This window comes from Neolamprologus brichardi, chromosome 3 (assembly GCF_056152115.1).
Source record: "Neolamprologus brichardi isolate AB-2024 chromosome 3, ASM5615211v1, whole genome shotgun sequence".
NCBI lineage: Eukaryota > Metazoa > Chordata > Actinopteri > Cichliformes > Cichlidae > Neolamprologus > Neolamprologus brichardi.
Window position 1 is genome coordinate 52,919,075 of NC_142106.1, and position 18,286 is coordinate 52,937,360.

The 18,286-nt window shown below is 41.8% G+C and overlaps 1 protein-coding gene and 1 long non-coding RNA gene across 2 annotated transcripts in view; both read right to left on the reverse strand.

Moving 5' to 3' along the window:
- Positions 1–18,286, reverse strand: part of LOC148105800 (NACHT, LRR and PYD domains-containing protein 12-like) — a 112,443-nt gene that overhangs the window by 24,777 nt on the left and 69,380 nt on the right. The gene's annotated exons all lie outside the window — the stretch shown is intronic.
- LOC148105802 (uncharacterized) lies at positions 8,215–16,980 on the reverse strand. The gene is made up of 2 exons (XR_015718613.1): positions 16,307–16,980; positions 8,215–10,062 (listed from the first exon to the last, which is right to left on the reverse strand). It is a non-coding gene; the product is annotated as an uncharacterized LOC148105802 (long non-coding RNA).

Here is an 18,286-nt window from a genome sequence, read left to right on the forward strand (position 1 = left end):
CATCACTCCTCACAGATGGAAAGCTGGATCCTGCAGACTGTGACCTCTGACCTCTGCAGACACAAACATGTTTTATTCAATGATCAATTCTCTGATAAAGTGATTGAAGCAGCTGTGATCACACAGACTGCAGATAATGCAGCTGTTTCCTGTCAGTAAGTCCTCTTAGATTAGAGTTCAGCTTTTTACAGGAAAACAAATGTCCCTGAATGCAACAGTGAGACACAGTCTGCCTGTGTGGCTGTGATAGCTGCCGTTAGGAGCGCTCATGTGTTTGCAGTTAGACGAGGAGATGTTACCATGATGGACATGTTAACAAATCCTGCAGCATCACGTGGCACAAACACTTTGTGTTCCTGTCATCTGCAAGCAACAGGAAGTTCATTAATAAAGGCGGGATGGAGACGTGACTGTGATGGTTCTCCTTCATCCAGCTGTTACACACATCTGGGCTCACACGACGAGCCTTTGTCTAATACAGCAGCTGCTCTCTGAACACTTTTCTGAACAGGAGCTGCACAAACCTTTGTTTGCTTTCTAGAGCAGCGTATCAAAGTCAAACTATCCACTGCTTGCAGCTGTTTCTATCATAGTTTAGGATCCAGATGTGTGAGGTCTAAATTTACACCTCTGATTAAAATACATAGTTAAAAACAGCCAATTGTGTCCAAATGTGTCTTAAACCAGATAAACTGACAGTTATAGCTGAGCCTGTGTGTCCTTGGAGACACTGCTCTGCTACAGAGATGCATTTTAGAAACCAGGAAACGTCAAAATAATTTAAATCAGAGAGTTCATGTTACTAACAGCTCACCTCTCTGCAGAGTCTTTAAACTCAATGAGGAAATCTTTAGACGTGTCACTCTTACAGGACACAGAGCTGGGTGGAGGTCCAGGCTGGTTCCTGTGAATAATGATGGAGCAGTGATGTGAGTGCTGAGCTGTGACATGGAGAAGAGTCATGGACAGTTAGAGATGGTCATCTCACCTCTGAGCTTTGGTCTGGCTCTCATGTTCCCCACACAGAGTGCTTTTAGAGGGAGGGACTCCCTCCTCTCTGTCCTCACACTGATCCATGCTGCTCAATTCACATCAGCTCACACACACTTTCTACCTTCACCTGCAGAGGAAACACAAATCATTCATGTGCACATCAAGTGAGAGCTGCAGAGGTCGTGTCTGATGTGTTGGACTAACATCCATCTGAGATGCAGCTTTCATCAATTCACTACAAAAAGTGTCACAGAGCCGAGTTCACCCTCCAAATCCTCCATTACTGTAGTCCTACAAAGCAGCAGGTCAAACATGGCTGCAGAGAGCAGCTTTATGTCAGTAACAATGTCCAGGACCGAGCTGACTGCTTACAGAGTTCATACTCTACCTGCTAGCTGCTCTGCTAGCTAAGCTAACTCAGTAACAGTGACTCTGACAGCAGTTACTGTGGAACAGCGGCCGAGCTCAGGACACATTCAGTGTGTTTAGTCTGAGTCCTGGACTCTGATTCAATGGATTCAATCCAGCTCAGAGTTTCATGTGTTCATCAGAATAAAATAAATGTACTAATATAACAGAAGTAATCCTCTGAATGCAGGACTGTAATGGAGTATAAATAAGGTTTTTACAGCCTGAAAGAAACATTCAGTTCATATATTTGTAGACAGTGAAGCAGTTTTTAATACTGCAGCTGTTTCCTTCACCTGTGTGTGTGTGAGCCACACCTTCATGTGCTGCTTTAGAAATATGTGGTCTGACTGCTCAGACTGAGTCTAGGAGGAAAGTTCACACGCTGGAGAAAGTTTTGTTCCTAACTTTGTCAGAGTTCAGCTCCAAAGACAAAGAAGATGGAGCTCACAGTCTGTAGATGGTCCTCAGTGTGTGTGTGAAGCCAAGAAAGCACACAGGAGTGTGTTTATGTCAGCAAATCAGTGTGTGTGAAGAGTCTGAGGGAGTGTGTGAATGAGACTAAACACTGAAACCAACAGTCCAAGAAAAGCGTCTGGATTTCTTTAAGTTTAACTTAAAGAAATCCAGACGCTTTTCTTTTTGTCTCCATAATGTCTCCATAATGCTGCAATGTTATCTGCCCCAGAAACACACTGTGCAGAAGCTCTGATGGTGACACAGAAAAGTCAAAGTGGAGATACTTCTGTCCACCTTTGATTAGACTCATTATAAAAAGGAAACAAAAGTTTGAACACAGTCATGTTTCCAGTTCACTGACTTACATTTATTCCATGGACACTCACTCTAACCTGAACCACAGCTACAACCCAACATTGTTGAGGCCTCATCTCCTCCTTTCCTGACTGTAGAGGTTAAATATGCAACAACCAACAAATAAAAGAATTTGGTTCATTTCAAAGAAATTCACACGGTGACCAAGTAAAGTAACCGTAGTAAAGGAGACAACATCCCGTTGATGGTGGGATTATTTGAAAGATTTGCTTTAGTCACGTCACCAAATGCAGTTGAACCACCCGTGGATCCATGTTTGACCATTCTACCACTCTGAGCTCTGCTTTTTAATCATTTTATTATTATCATCATTCATTTATTCATTCTTTGGAGGGGGGCTATTTCCTAATGCCGCCCTAATAAGGTGATGTTCAAGGGGAAATATAACAGAAACTCTTTCAGTGTTATTCATTAATAAATTAACAGATAAACTGTGAAGAAGAAAAAAACTGAGATTTAAAGGAGAGAGTGAGAAACTTGATCATCCATCCTCATAATACATGTTTATCAGTATCTGCTGTGACCATACTGCAGTAATAACTACAAGTCTACATTTCTGTGACTGTTGATCAATCACAGCAGGAATCTGAGCTCATCTCTGCACACAGAGCAGCTTCAGCTCTGGGATAAACTGCTCGCTTCACGTCCTTCTCAGCTCACAGACACTCATCCTGATATTTTCCTTTAACATTTGATGGTATCTGGAATAGTTGGCAGTAATAAGGATGATTTTCTGTAAAATCATATTGATATGAGCCGTGAATTATTCGTAGATGAGCGTTAGATTAGTTTGATGAGTTAACTCAGAGAGCTGAAGATATCGTGGACATGCTGACCTCGCTCCGTGGTGTACAGGGCCGTTTACCCTCATGATTAATATTCACAATAAAAAAATGAGGCGAACATCATGAAGTCTGTCTGTGTTTCATAGTGTCGAACCACCTTTGTACAGTTAAACCTAACAGTTACTACATGACGGAAACACCAACGTTATTTCTTTTATGTGTTTATCAGGTCACGCTGATTATTGAACAAAAACCCAAAGATCAGATGTTAATCGAATTTTTTTGCTCTCTCTCCTCCTTAAACATGTTTTTAATGTTAGTTATAATTCAGAATTGACGACTGGAACACGTATGACACATACGAACATCAGGAAATAAAAACTCGATAAATATAACCTCAGTAAATGAAGTCAGTGTACAGCGGGGGTTATTACAGCTGTGTACTGGGGCCTGCACTTTGTCGGTGGTAATAACAGCTCGATTGCTTGCGAGGCGAGCGGGTCTGTCCCACGCTTTGCCGTGAGACTGGGCTGGGCAGACATCTCCAAAATCATCGAAGCACTTTTGCAAAGAAGCTGTATCTTGACAAACCGACCAGACATCTGAAGATTAAACCGCTAAATTCTCGGCTAAAAAATATTAAAACGGTATTTAGTGAGACACAAACAGGGTTTTTCAAAGTTTAGTTCTGTTAGTTTCCACATGGCAGTTGTTGTTGTGCAGTAACGCCTTCTAAAAACAATGGCCACCAGGCCAAAGCAATGGTTCTGCCTCGATCAGCGTTAACCCCGCCCCCTGGGGGGGGGTTAACGGTTAAATTTATGGTGAGACCTGAAGGAGTCAACTGTGCCAAAATGAATTAATTAAATGCACCATTAAACAATTATTTAAAACTTTGTTAACGGTATACCCGAATCTCTTGCTGCTGACACCCTTCTTCCAGACAAGAACAATTTGTTAACCCTTAAGACCTACCATAGAACCAAGTCTGCCAGAGCTTATATTATATTTTTACATGCTGTAGTGCCATTTTTGGGAGCATTTTAAGTTGCTATAGATCAATTCAACCATTATAGCCCAAGTTTTAATAATATGTATGCAATAAGTGCATAGTAATTACATAAATTGCAAAAAAGTGCAATAAACTACCAAAAAATTGAAAATTGTTTTTGTTTTTTTAACATATATTTCTAGTTAGAGAAATTTAACAGGCTTATCCCCCAAAACTGTAAATACAAAAAGGTTGCACAAAATAGTTTCCCACCACAGGAAATTTATTTTGAGTGTCTTCATATTTTTATTTTTGAAATACACCAACTAATATTGTTTAAAAATCCAAGAGATAAATATCAAGTCATGCTTTTAGGTAGGCAAATCTTTCCTGGTAATACTAAATATATTATAGAAGCATTTAATGATGCCACATCCACAACATACGGGTATGTTTTAATAGACTATAAAGCTAAGACCCCGGACTATTTAAGACTCCGAAGAAATTTACTGTCAGACCGTCCGGTTGTTTATATCCCAAAACAAAAAACAGTGAAGAGGTGAAAGGATGTCATCACGCATGCGGAGGAATCTGTCTCTGTTGGAGTTGATATACAAGTCTCCCCCGGCTCTACGCAGAGTTATTATTAGCAATGCAAACTTGGGTTTCATCAATGCATTGTGTGAGATAGCCTTTAATGTATTGCAAGGTAACATTCCACTGACAAATCAGAAGTACAAACAGCTAAAAAAAAATCTCTAATCAGACTGATTGCTGAAGAAAAGATCAAAACTTTGAAAAAGAGAAAGACAATCAACCAATCTGGCGGGTTTTTACTACCCTTATTAGGGGCTGCAATCCCTTTCATAACCAGTCTGATAGCAAACAGGTGAAAATGGAACATGTGCAAAAGATGTTTTTGGTGCCCCAACATCAGTTGGACTTATTGAAGAAACCGCAGCAGTACACAGGCAACATCAGACAACAGGCTCAGAAAGACTTGGACAAGGAGATGCTTCAAGTGTTACAACAATCAGACATAGATGTGTATGAGAAAGCTAAAAATATGGTGATATTCTCCAAAGATACCTCACACTTGTGAGACAAGGTGCCCGTGAAAAGAACATATTGTCTTTATCCCTACCGGAACAATTTAACATGGATGTGCAAACCCAGCCTGCGGACACCCAACCTGTTTATGGTGATGCTGGTGTGAAGGATTTTATTGCAGAGAATGTTTTGACACACATACCTAAAAGGAGAAGGAGGAATGCAGAACTCATTCTCTCGTTGGCCAGACTTGATTTCTTCAATGACAAAGGCGAAATTGTTGTTGATAAACACTCCATCCCGGGTTCACACATTTACGACCTGATTAAAGCCGTCACAACCACACACACACCTTCAGACCTATTGGCTGGACAGAGTTTTTAAAGGCTGTTTCAGATTTAAACATACCGTTATTAGCCATATCCAACACCGGCGTACGTAAGACCATTGCCATGTATGAAACTGATCACACACTGACTGAAGACCCTGAAGCATTTGAGTGTAACTTTCATTCAAATTAAACTTTATACACAATTACAAAATGGAAAAAATTACCAAATATTAAAACACTACAACCACTTAAGAAACAAATAAAACCAATCACAATCAACATCAAAATGTGATCATAGAAACATAGAAGAGACATATCATACAATTCATATACGTTCATGTGATCTCTACGTTCAAAAACCCAATAACCTTCAATCCTTCATTTAAATTACATTTCAATTTCAGCTGGCAGCTGTTGGAGTCAAATTGTTAAATGTTGTCATTGTGTTACTTAAATGTGTAAGTCTTAGTTCAAGCAGCAGGATCAAAGACATTCCTGACATGGTCTGTGTGAGTGTGGCTGATTGTTGTCTTGTAATGGGGAATAAACTGAGTAATTCTGCCTTGAAAGGGGATGAAATACATTGCAAAGTATTCACTGGGCAGCACGTAGTATGTAGATCATTGAAGGAAGAAAGTAATGAATTTGTGCACAAAGCAGATGGAACAGTGAGTGTGAATGTGTCTGACGTCACTGTGTGTGAGACACAGAGAGGTGTGAAAGACAAAGTCAAACATCCAAACTCAGCCTGCAGTTCTGTTCTGTGATTCTACATTTGACTATCCGTTGAGTTTGGTGTGTACTTCTGCTTTGTTCAGATGCATTTAGATACATCACCTCCACTCTCCTGTCTTTCCTTCTCTACCATTGCCTCCTAACTAGGGATGCGTACTGGTATCCGGTGCCATAATGGCTCCGGTTCTGACATAAACGTAAGTAACCAGACTGAAAAGCAGCGCACATTTCGGTGTTTTTTTTCGGTGCTTTTTTTCGGTGCTTTTTTTCCTGAGATGTCATACACTGGATTCAAGCCAATCATTTTACCTTTCCAAGGATAGTAGGCAGGCCCAGGTACGTACATTCTTTTAGAGCAGAGCTACAGATTAAAAACGCCCAAGGCGAAGCGGTCAAAGTCTGGCTGTACTTCACAGCAAAAGATGCAAACTCAGCAGCCTGCAACAAGTGCTTTAAGCTGATACTGTGATACTGTGATACTGTGCAAAGGAGGTAACTGATGAAACAGGGAGGCTGTAGCTCAGGGGTAGAGCTGGTGACCAACTGATCAGAAGGTTGATGGTTCGATCACAGGCTCCTCCAGTCTGTGTGTCACATATCCTTGGGCAAACTATCCCCAACTTGCTCTCCAATGCATCCATCCCAGTGTGAATGTGTGTGAATGTACTTAGAAAGGACTGAGTGTAGATAAAGTGCTTGTGAGAATGGGTGTGATTGGGTGAATATGGCATGTTGTATAGAGCACTTTGAGTACTCAGCGACACATAGCGTTTTTTGTAAAAGCTGAGAAATGCACCGTATTTGATAGCTTGCTGCAAGACCTCACACGGAGCACATCTACTGCAGGTGTGGTGCCTGTTATCGGACCCGGAGTTAGCAACATCCCCCAAGAAACAAAAAGGAGAGTCCTGGCCCCTAGCCCTGCCAGTGTAGCAGAAATGATGACGGATGATGATGCAGCAGCAGCTGTTCTTCTCTGGGTGAGTAGCTTAATGTTGTACGTGTGTAATTTACGTTGAGTAGGCTAACCACGTTATTACATTAATGCATGTAAGGTGAACTAGCAAACACCGTCGTAGTTACATGTGTCTGTCTTCTTGTTTGATAGAGTGAAACCATATATGCCCTATAGCTGCAAAAAAGGCTAACATTGTTATCTTTTTACAAAAAAAACAGCTAAACATGAGAGGTTTTAGGACAAAATTTGTGTTCTCCATTCTTTAAGCAGTGATTCGAGCACCGATTAAGCACCGGTACTGTTTCAAAAGTACCGGTTTGGCACCGGTATCGGATAAAACCTAAACGATACCCATCCCTACTCCTAACATGCCTCCTTCCTCCTCTCCTCTTCCTTTTCTTTCAGCCATTAGTAGCATGACAGTCTTATTCATTATGATCCACACATTTTATTTGGTAAAGCTTTAGTTCAGAATGCCCTTACTAATGCAACACTCCCCATTTACCCAGGCTGCCACTTGGAGTACACTGGCTTGTGGCCCCTTGTGCCAGCATTAGTGCTTTCCTCCTTTCTGCTGCTCACAATTCACCGATCACACTTTGACTATTACCATTAAAACAAGAGTCAGAAAATTTAGCAACAGAGCTACGATACTTTAAATGTTAAAGTTTCATGATTCACGTGTGGATGTTGCATAAGAAAAGCATGATGTATAAAGTATAAGTGTTTCTGACCAGTTGTTCATGTTCCTTCATTTTTCCCTGAAATCTATCAAATACTGTCCAACAGACTGATGGCACAGCAGTGCAGAGGCTGCAGAACCTGCGTCTGAAGCCTCTGGTTTAAAATAGTTAAATAAATAATCCAGCTATAGTTGTCAGTATTTCCACTGCTGCACAGGAAATAACTTTATTATAAAATAAATAATAAGAAATAAACTTTATTTTTCAAACACAAGCTTTACACAACTTGTACATTCACACAAGCACTTTTTCCATGTTTCTAAGTGCTTCCTGTCTAACATTCACACTCTAATGGATGCATCGGAGAGCAACATGGGGTTAGTATTGTTGAATTCCACCCAGTTCTTTGAATCTTTGGGCTGAAGGAAGGACACTTACTCGGTGTATAAATGCTCAATCAACAATCCTTTATTTCCATACAATTTTCACACTTTGAGCATAACAACCATCATGATGGGGAGAGATGCAGAGAGGGTCACAGCAAGTCTCAAAATGGCGATGTATTACACAGCTTTTTATAGTTTTCTACTAGCCCCCACCTGGTCGTAAACCTAAACATTCACACTCTCTTATCTGTTGTGGAGCCTAAGTTATGACCTCGGGCTCCCTGTCTTTCTACCCCCTACAAAGGTGGGGGCACAGAATGTTGTCTGTTTTTGCCATCACCAAGGTCCTTCGCATGCAACCTTCTCAGAGAATGATTTAAGCAGTCTGACATGACAAGAAAACAGCGTAAAACATTCACAGCAGATAAATGGTGGCGCCCACTCGTCTAACAGAACCCAAAGGATGGTCACATTCTTTTAATCCCCAGAGATATACTTGAACTTTTGTCTATCCTACTAACAAAATATACTGAAACATTTGGTCTACTCATACTATAATGATATACTGCAAAAGGGGTCATATTCTCTAATCTAAAAATATAAGGAAACTAAGTTACATATTTTGCACACATCCTAGACTAAGGAATACATTTATGTTCTACAGCTGTTTAACATAACTCATCTACCTTGACTATGGGTGTAACATAGCCTACTTTAAAATACTGATTTCACAATCCCCCTTTGACCTCTCCATTTTTTGGAGAGGTCACTTACAACAGGCATTCTAAGGTTGCAATATCCACATCGACCTGGTCTTTAGGTCCCTTAGGCTAGGAATGAAACAGCATCCACATCTTGTAAGAACTGCAGTAAAAACAGACAGTGAAACCATAATTGACATGACAAAACCTTTCCATTGCCCAAAAACAGAAGTCATCCACTCCTTCAACGTGTTTTCAATACCTTATTGTTCATTTATATTATGGGCCAGAGTTCGCAGCCCCTCCAGAGTTTGTTATCGAGCCGTCTGGAACAGTATTATTAGGAATTAAGGTGCAACACATTTGTCCGAACATAGCACACACGTCCCCCTTTCCCGCCAGGACCATGTCAAGCGCCATCCTGTTTTGTACTGCCATCAGATAGGTGGGACCTAGTTGCTCTGCTAACCCTTCAACTGCATCACGCGTCAAATTGGCCAGCCGGAGAACGTGATAATGCACATAATTAATTCTATTGACATTCTTGTTGGGGGTGACAGGCTTAAGTTGGGTCACCTCAGGATCCGCTGAAGGAAGAGAAGTTGAATGAGTTCTGAAACTGGGCAATTCACACAATAAGAAAATAATCGTTACCAGGATCACAGTTAGCACAGTTAACATCCCCATCACTCTCCCGTTTTCCCAAAGCTTTATTTTCCCATGATAGTTGCCCATAGCCATTTTAATGTCACCTTATGGAATTTCAATGTTATTCAGAATCAAACCTCTGTCTTAGGAATTTTTAATTTTTATTTTATTGCTGCAGCCACCGATGTTCTCCTGTTGTCGATTCTCCTTTCTTCAACCTCCAGAGTTAGACTACCCTTCGGTCGTTGCACAGGTCAGGGGATTATTCTGCCCCTTTTTCGCTCAAACCTGTGTTTTTAGGGTCACGGCCGTGTCCCCCTTTTTCCCTAAGAGCCTCTCCGACCTCCTAGGCTCTTCCGCCACCGCACACCGGCTCCAGTGATACCAAGTGTCGCCTTTGCCCCTCAGCTGGACCACGTGAGAGGTTCGAGTGGTCACCTCGAATGGTCCCGTCCACCTCGGTTCGTCCCACTTCCGCTTATACACCTTCAGCCACACCCACTTCACCTCCGGCGTGGTCACCTGCTTTCCGGTCGGATCTCCCACCTGCGTAGTGAAACTAGAGACAAGAGCCTTCGGTGCTTTAAACTGTTTCACATGTTCAGACACATTTGTTTCCTCTCTTAACTCTCTTACACCTGCTGCAGGGCCTGGAAATTGTCTCCCTGTCAGCAGTTCATATGGGGTAAACCCGGTGCTCTGATTAACTGAGCACCTCACACTCATTAGTGCTATAGCGAGAGCATCAACCCAATTCATGTTTGTCTGTGCACAGATAAATTCATCCACCCTTTTGTCCTGTCTAGGTGGAGGTAAACTTTGAGTCGTGGTCAAGTCTTGTCAGCTTTTACCAGCCAGTCAGTTTGTTTTTATTTCCATTCATCCATTCATTCATTCATTCTTTCTTTGCTGACAGTAGAAACCATCGCCGCATTTGATTTCTACCCTCAGCAAAAATGACGTCATTTCAAAAAGAAAAACAAGAACTTTAGGTCGGATTACCTCACTGAATCCTTTTTAGACAGGGACTTTCATTTTCTAATTGTCCCAAATAAGTGGCTTTCTCCTGAGCCCATTTTAATGTGGAGAAAAAATACTTTGCGACTGTTTTCAGTAAGAATGTTTTATAGCGCTTTAAAGTTCAATCTATCAGGCCTGGATTAAAGAGCTGATTTGTTAAATCAGGAACTCACAAAATACCAAAATATCACCACCCGTGGATCACTCCTCTCAGATGTTCTTATTTCAGTGCACTGTAACAAAAGCAAAAACAAACGTAACCAATAAAATACTCATATAATAACAAATACTGGGGCCCATTAGAAACCTGTCCAAGCATCAAACCACCTTTCTCCCTCTTAGAGAAAGAAAACAATCCAAACCTCACTGATAAAATCAACCTAGTGTTAAGCAAAACCCAAAATCAACCAAAACTTCACCAGAAAGTGATAGGTTACGAGGCAGGGTGCACCCCGAACCGGTCACCAGTCTATCACCTAGAAACAAACAATCATTTACACTTACATTCACAGATAATTTAGAATCATCAATTAACCTAGCTCTAACAGCTGCATGACTTTTCACTGTGGCAGGAAACCAGAATACCCAGAGAGAAACCCCTGCAAACTAACCAGACAGTGGACTTGCACCCAGGACCTTCTTACTTTTGAGCAACAGCACTCACCAGCATGCCAACAATGTAGGAAATACAGGGAAGCTATAATTTCCTGTTGAATTTTGTACAGATCTTTAAAGCCTCAGGCAATTATGTTAAATACACGTGGGATACTTACGTAAATCCAAGGGCTGGCCCCGTTTTCTCTTTTTTTTTAATTTATTTTTTTTTCAGTGTGTTCCTCCTTCAATTAAATCTCAATCACAAAAATGTGGCGCTCCGAAATAAGGCTCACACCGTTAATTCATCATTTTCACTCTGTACCACTGCTCCTTATCAGGCTGTGTGAAGCACAGTAAACAATTCAGTCGAGGCCTTGAGCCATAAACAGACATCACTCACAGACATTGTTTTCATAACCAAACTGCTTTAGACCCTGTCCCCTAAATCTACACAAATGCCCTCTGGGTGACATGAAATGCATTTAACCAATTAACAATCAATGGCTTCTTGTTGTTGTAACAGATTCTGTATTTGGACATTTGTGTGCAGGATTTTGCGTATGAGCATAGCATTTGTTAGCAAAGCATTCTTCATTGCAGCAGCGTGTGTGTATCACTCTTCATTGCACAAACATGTGTATGTGAGTGTGTGCGTGTGGATCACTTCTCAGTGAATTGAATCAGCATTTCGATTTGTGTGCGTGTGTGTGTGTCATTTCTCAGTCAATCAACGAGTGCATATGTGTTCATATGTGTGTTTCTCTTGATTCTGAGTCAGTGTATGTAGATGTGTGTTTGTGTGTGTGTTTGTGTTCATCACTTTCCTGTTCTGATGTTCTGGGTAAACCAGGGCCTGAAGCGTGCTCTGGGGTCCTGCCTCCCCCTTTCCAGTCCGTTTGGGTCCATTGGTGCTGCTGCCCAAAGTTCTGTCCATACTGGTTCTGACCCCAATTGAGGCAGTCCTTTTCTCCAGTGTCCTGCATCTTCTCCTTGTCCAGCTCCTCCTGAGCCATGCTCAGTTTCTGCTCTGATGTCTTGAGCTCTCACTGAGGGCAGAAACCTCAGAGTCTTTTCTGTACACGTCAGATTGAAGTTTATTGATGTTTTCCTTTCCTTCCACGGCCTTCTGCAGCTCTGCTGTTCGGCTCTTCTCTGAGGTCAGCTCCTGGCTGAGCCCCGACACCTGTGCCTTCAGCTTATGTTCTTCTGCTGCTTTTGTCCAATCTGAGGTGCCTCCTGACCTCAGTTACTCCTCGTGTCTCTGGCACGCCCTTTTTGCTGCCCGATCCTCCGTGTTGGTCCGTCACTGTCCTGCACAGTTTTAATGCAGAGTTGTTAAGGTCAGCATTCTTTTGCTCGGCCTCACCTTTCATCCGGGCTTAATAGGCGTCTCGTCACAGCTCTGTCAGCTGAAACCGTCTGGAAATCTCCCCCGTGTAGTGAAACGGGCCTTGGATTTAACGTTCTCCGTCTCCGCTGCATGAGATCTCTTTCCTGCAGCACTGTTGACATTCTCAGGCTGTTGTTGTGGGTCCAGCTGCTGTAGCATTTGGTCAGGGTCACATCAAAGATGGTAGAGGGGAGAGCAAAGATGGTAGAGGGGAGAGCAGGAGTCCAGGTCAGCCTCGGCTTTCCGGGCCAACAAAGCAGCCTGTAATTAAGCATAAAAAGAAAAAACAAAAACAAAACAAAAACAGACGAACAGGAAAATGATGTTGTTTTGGCTGTGTTATTCAGAGAGGGGCCAGGCCCTGTGTCAGCCTTCTCCCCCCCTTTTTTTGTTTTTTCTCACAATATAATCAACTCCTAACCCACCAAGTTGACAGGACAACACAGGTACACGTTAAAATTCTTAAGATCATGTTTAATAATTCAAAAAAGGAATTTTATTTCATTCAGTAATCACTTGTATTAATCAATCAGAAGAAAACATGTCACAATTTGACTCTTTTAACCACTAAATTTATTATTTCATCACTGGTTTATCATACCAGTGTCTGTCTTTTTGAAGTCAAGTTGTTGTCCTGCAGCCCAGAGAGTTTATTTGTTATTAGTGGATAAACTTTATCATTTAACAACATGTGTATGTTAAGTTTCGCTGCTTTAACCTTGCTGGAAAATCTTCACGTGTTCATGAGTGTAAGCTGTTTCTTCATTGCGTGTTTGTGCGTTTGTAGGTGGGTTATTTTAACTTTTTTTTTTTTTTTTTTTCTCCAACAAGGCATTTCTCTAATTGTGTGTGTTTTAATTTTGTTTCCCAAATTTTGATTTCCCACCTTAAATAACAGCATTCCATGTCTTCAGCCAGGAATTAGAGCTTGCTTGTGAGATTCAGGGACACATGGTGCCAAAAACAATTCAGTGAAAAACTTGCCTGAAAATTTCCAGTAATGGTAACCGATAACTGGAGGAGAAGATGTCCTTTAAGCTTCTTTTCAGGGTGAGGACAACGTGAGAGGTCAAGCTGTAAAATTTTGAGCCAGAGCTTGGCCTGTCTGTCGTCCCAACTTTGTTAGTCTATCCTTTTGCTGCTGTACTCAGGTTTCCAGGTTGAGAGAAATCCACCTGTATTAAGAGACTAAAACATTCATTTACTATTTTTCTTACAACATCCATTTGGTTCATCTGCCTAGATTTTACTCTCTCTCTCTCTCTTGGTGCCTAGTTCACACAGTCAGGCAGTTGCCTTTTATGGGCATGCAGATTTCCGGCCACCGACACTCACCCCCAGCAGCCGCCAAGCCATCTCTCCTATATCAAAACCCAGCCAAACATCAAACATTCACCGCAGTCATTCAAAAACTGTATTTATAATATTATAATCAACAAAATCAGCGTTTTATTTACAAGCATGTATCATTGTTTGCAAATCATACTTATAAAACTCAATAACACGCTAAACAGGAAGTCCTCTGTGGGCTTCACAGCAGCCACCTCATTTGCATGTTCACACACCGTCTAAAATAGCTCGCAGCGCGCTGTCGTCACACACAGCCTCGTTTCACACTCAACTCTCTATTATATTACAAAGACGTCTTATATTTACAATCACTCCTTCTTTATTACACAACTCCTTACTCTCCTTTGCCACAGCTGCAACCTCTAATTTTTTCTCTGGCGCACTCCCAGGTCGCATGACCTGCAGCGCCCTCAGCAACTCCTCTCTCTGCTTCTCAAAAGTTTTCCACTCACCCTGCACACCCCCTTTTCTATGTTAGACTTAAAACCCAACATTTTTACCCCACTACACACCTTTAAATGTCACTATTAGTTTGATCAATTTATTTATCATTACTTTGACGGTAATCCACTTTTAATTCGCTTTATTTACTTTAGTTCATTTTCTCCTATTTGATCACTATGATTTCTTGACTATTATTATTTCACAGAAAATCAACTAATCTACTTTGTCTCCCTATTTGTCATCAAGGAATTCACACACACACTCACAGGCTGGTCACTCGCCCCCACCTTTTCTTTCTCTCTCACACACACGCACATTTTACTCTTCGTTCGTTCCGCCTGTGAACCCGCCCCTCGAGGCTGGCTCACACACACTTCATACTTCTCGCAGTCCCATACAAACTTTCTGCGAGACACTTCTGCTGATTCAGGACAACGCCCTAATCAGAACAAAGAGCGGGTGCCGTCTGCTCTTATACACCTCAACCTAACTAGGACAATTAGGCTCACGATCTTCAGATCGCGCCACATTTGCCTCACGATTTATTCAAACTGCGCCATGGACTGGATACCGCAGTTTCTCTTCCCCATAAAAATAAAACCAAATTAAACCCCCAATTAACTTCACAATTTGCAACAATTCCCGACACGGCCTTTTGCCGCAATTTCTGCACAACACAAACACTTTTAGGCACAAATTATTCTGTTACTTTAATTAACTCCCGTACTTCAGACGAGACGCCGACTCTAACGGCGCTTTCACACAAACTACACACCTCCAACTCTCTTTCTCTCTCTCCTTTTTTTTTTTTTTACACCACAGAGTAATACACCCAATTCAGCCCGTCTATCTCTATGTGGCTCCAAATTCCCTCTTTATTTAATTTCACACTCGTCAGGGGACAGGCAAACAACAATTTCAACCACTGAAACGAGGAATACAACCTTTTTCAACCTTTTAACCTTATATAACCTTATTTAACCTTTTTCTCTGACTATTCTTAGAACTCAACCTTTGTTCGCAAAATGTGTCTTGTTCTATGTTCTCATCCAGAATAAAACGTAAACCGTGATTACACAGACGTTTTCAATATTATTCTGTGGCTATGCGGGAGTCCTCAGTTCCCAAGTCACCACCTCGGCTAACCAGACGCCGCTGGACCTGACTGCGCGTCCACAGGCAGGAGGGTTGCCACACCATGAACAAAACCAATTTCCACAGGTCCACTAGGCATCAACCTTTGATCCTAAAATGTGTCTTTGCACTAATGTCCTCCCATTCACACATTAACCGTCACTGTTACCGTGTTTATATTTCACACAGAAACACAGCAAGCGCGTCTCATCAGCAGTAATACACAGAAACACAGCAAGCGCGTCTCACCAGCAGAAACACACACAGAAACCTCTGAGCTCACCTTTGAAAAATGCAAGCGCACCATAAGTTAGACTCTATTTCACCTCTATTTCATATTCTACACTTTGGCTGCGTTTTGAAAGTTTTTCCACATTTCTTGCAACAGAAGCCAGTCATAGACAAAATTAATTATGTAGGGTAAAAGTGGGCTGCACTCTAGTCTCAACGTAGAATATGATTAGTATCTTGCTAGAGCCAGTTCCTATAACACACTGGATTTCTAGTCTCAACGTAGAATATTATTAGTATCTTGCTAGAAAATTCCTTTAACACTTGAATTCAGCCTCAACTTATGTTGTTAGTATCTTGCGCCGAAAACCAGACACCGACAATTTAATGTGAAAATGCGTGTAACTCAGCGAACAGATTAATTTGGAAAGCCCAATATGCACATTTGGTATTCATAATACAACAGGCTGTGCTTACCTTTTGATGTTTGGACCGGTCCTCCGTTCGCTTTGTCGCACAATCTCACCACAGGCCAAATCTGCCCCTCCTCAGCACACCAAAAGATCCGGGTCACGGCACCAAGTTGTTGAATTCCACCCAGTTCTTTGAATCTTTGGGCTGAAGGAAGGACACTTACTCGGTGTATAAATGCTCAATCAACAATCCTTTATTTCCATACAATTTTCACACTTTGAGCATAACAACCATCATGATGGGGAGAGATGCAGAGAGGGTCACAGCAAGTCTCAAAATGGCGATGTATTACACAGCTTTTTATAGTTTTCTACTAGCCCCCACCTGGTCGTAAACCTAAACATTCACACTCTCTTATCTGTTGTGGAGCCTAAGTTATGACCTCGGGCTCCCTGTCTTTCTACCCCCTACAAAGGTGGGGGCACAGAATGTTGTCTGTTTTTGCCATCACCAAGGTCCTTCGCATGCAACCTTCTCAGAGAATGATTTAAGCAGTCTGACATGACAAGAAAACAGCGTAAAACATTCACAGCAGATAAATGGTGGCGCCCACTCGTCTAACAGAACCCCAAGGATGGTCACATTCTTTTAATCCCCAGAGATATACTTGAACTTTTGTCTATCCTACTAACAAAATATACTGAAACATTTGGTCTACTCATACTATAATGATATACTGCAAAAGGGGTCATATTCTCTAATCTAAAAATATAAGGAAACTAAGTTACATATTTTGCACACATCCTAGACTAAGGAATACATTTATGTTCTACAGCTGTTTAACATAACTCATCTACCTTGACTATGGGTGTAACATAGCCTACTTTAAAATACTGATTTCACAGTATCTTGCCCAAGGACATCATGCAGACTGGCATTAAACCACCAACCTTCTGGTTAGCAGGTGACCTGCTTGACCACCTGAGTTACAGCCACCTCATCAAAGTGACCAATCACATTACAATCCTGTCCTGCTTTGGGCTCCGCCTCCAAACCATCCAAAGGGGGTTTATTTGCACCATGTATGCAGGTAAACTCAAACATCCATTCAGCTGCTTCAGAAGGAAAATGTCAGCTTGTGGTTTCAATCACAGGAAACTCACAGGTTAGAGTCCAGCCAGAGGGCTGCTGTTGTTTATCTGTAAAGTCTTTACATTTACAGAAATAAATAATTATGTGGACACATCTGGATCATCAGCAAACATGAAACCAGGCGACCACCAGGACCAAGCTAACTGCTGACACAGAGTTCATACTCTAACTGCTAGCTGCTCTGCTAGCTAAGTTAACTGATGTTAAAGGTCAGAGTAAAGAAATGACGTGATGCTGCTGGGAGTGACACCACAGACTAGCAGCATTTAGTTACTCAGCATATAATGCAGTTAATCTGAAATCTCTTTTTCTCTCTGAAACAAAGTGACAGCAGACTGAGTCAAAGACAGAAACCTTATTTAAACACCAAATATTCACCGGCTTCACTTCCTGATCCAGGATTCAAAGAGGACGTTGCACTTACTCAGCTTCTTCCCATGAACGTCTTCACTCTGCAGCTCTGCTGTCTGGACCAGGTCTGTGTAGAAACAGAGACAATCTTCTGCTTCATCAGTCCTCTGTGTCTGCAGGCTGAAGTCACATTAAACACTTCACACCAGCAAAGAGTCTGAAGCTCACAGGTCAAAGGTCAGCTGCTGCACCTTGTGTGATATTGTTTGATCAATAATTAACCCGCAGCAGTGTGTGCAGCCATAAACAGTTTAAACATTAAACACTGAACCATAAAAGAAGCTTAAGCTGCAGCTCACAGGTCAAAGCTCAGCTGCTGCAGCCAGTTATGACTTTACATAAATCATCATGTTTTCCCTCTCAGCACTTGGGCTGTTTTGACTCAGCTACACTATGGGAAATGGCCAATGGCTCCACAGCTGTTCTTGTTCACAGCATCATCCAGTTAGAGAGGAAACTGTATAATGCAATGATGATGTTCCAGCGTCATGCTGCAGTTGTTGCTCCTCCTCCACATGCTTACCTGCCACAGTTTAACTCCGCCTCTTAAACAGTCATGTCACCTGATCTGCATGTTTTGTTGTACGATGACGTCATCTTGACGTTGACGAGGAGGGCGAGAAAAACTAGTTTTGTCCTG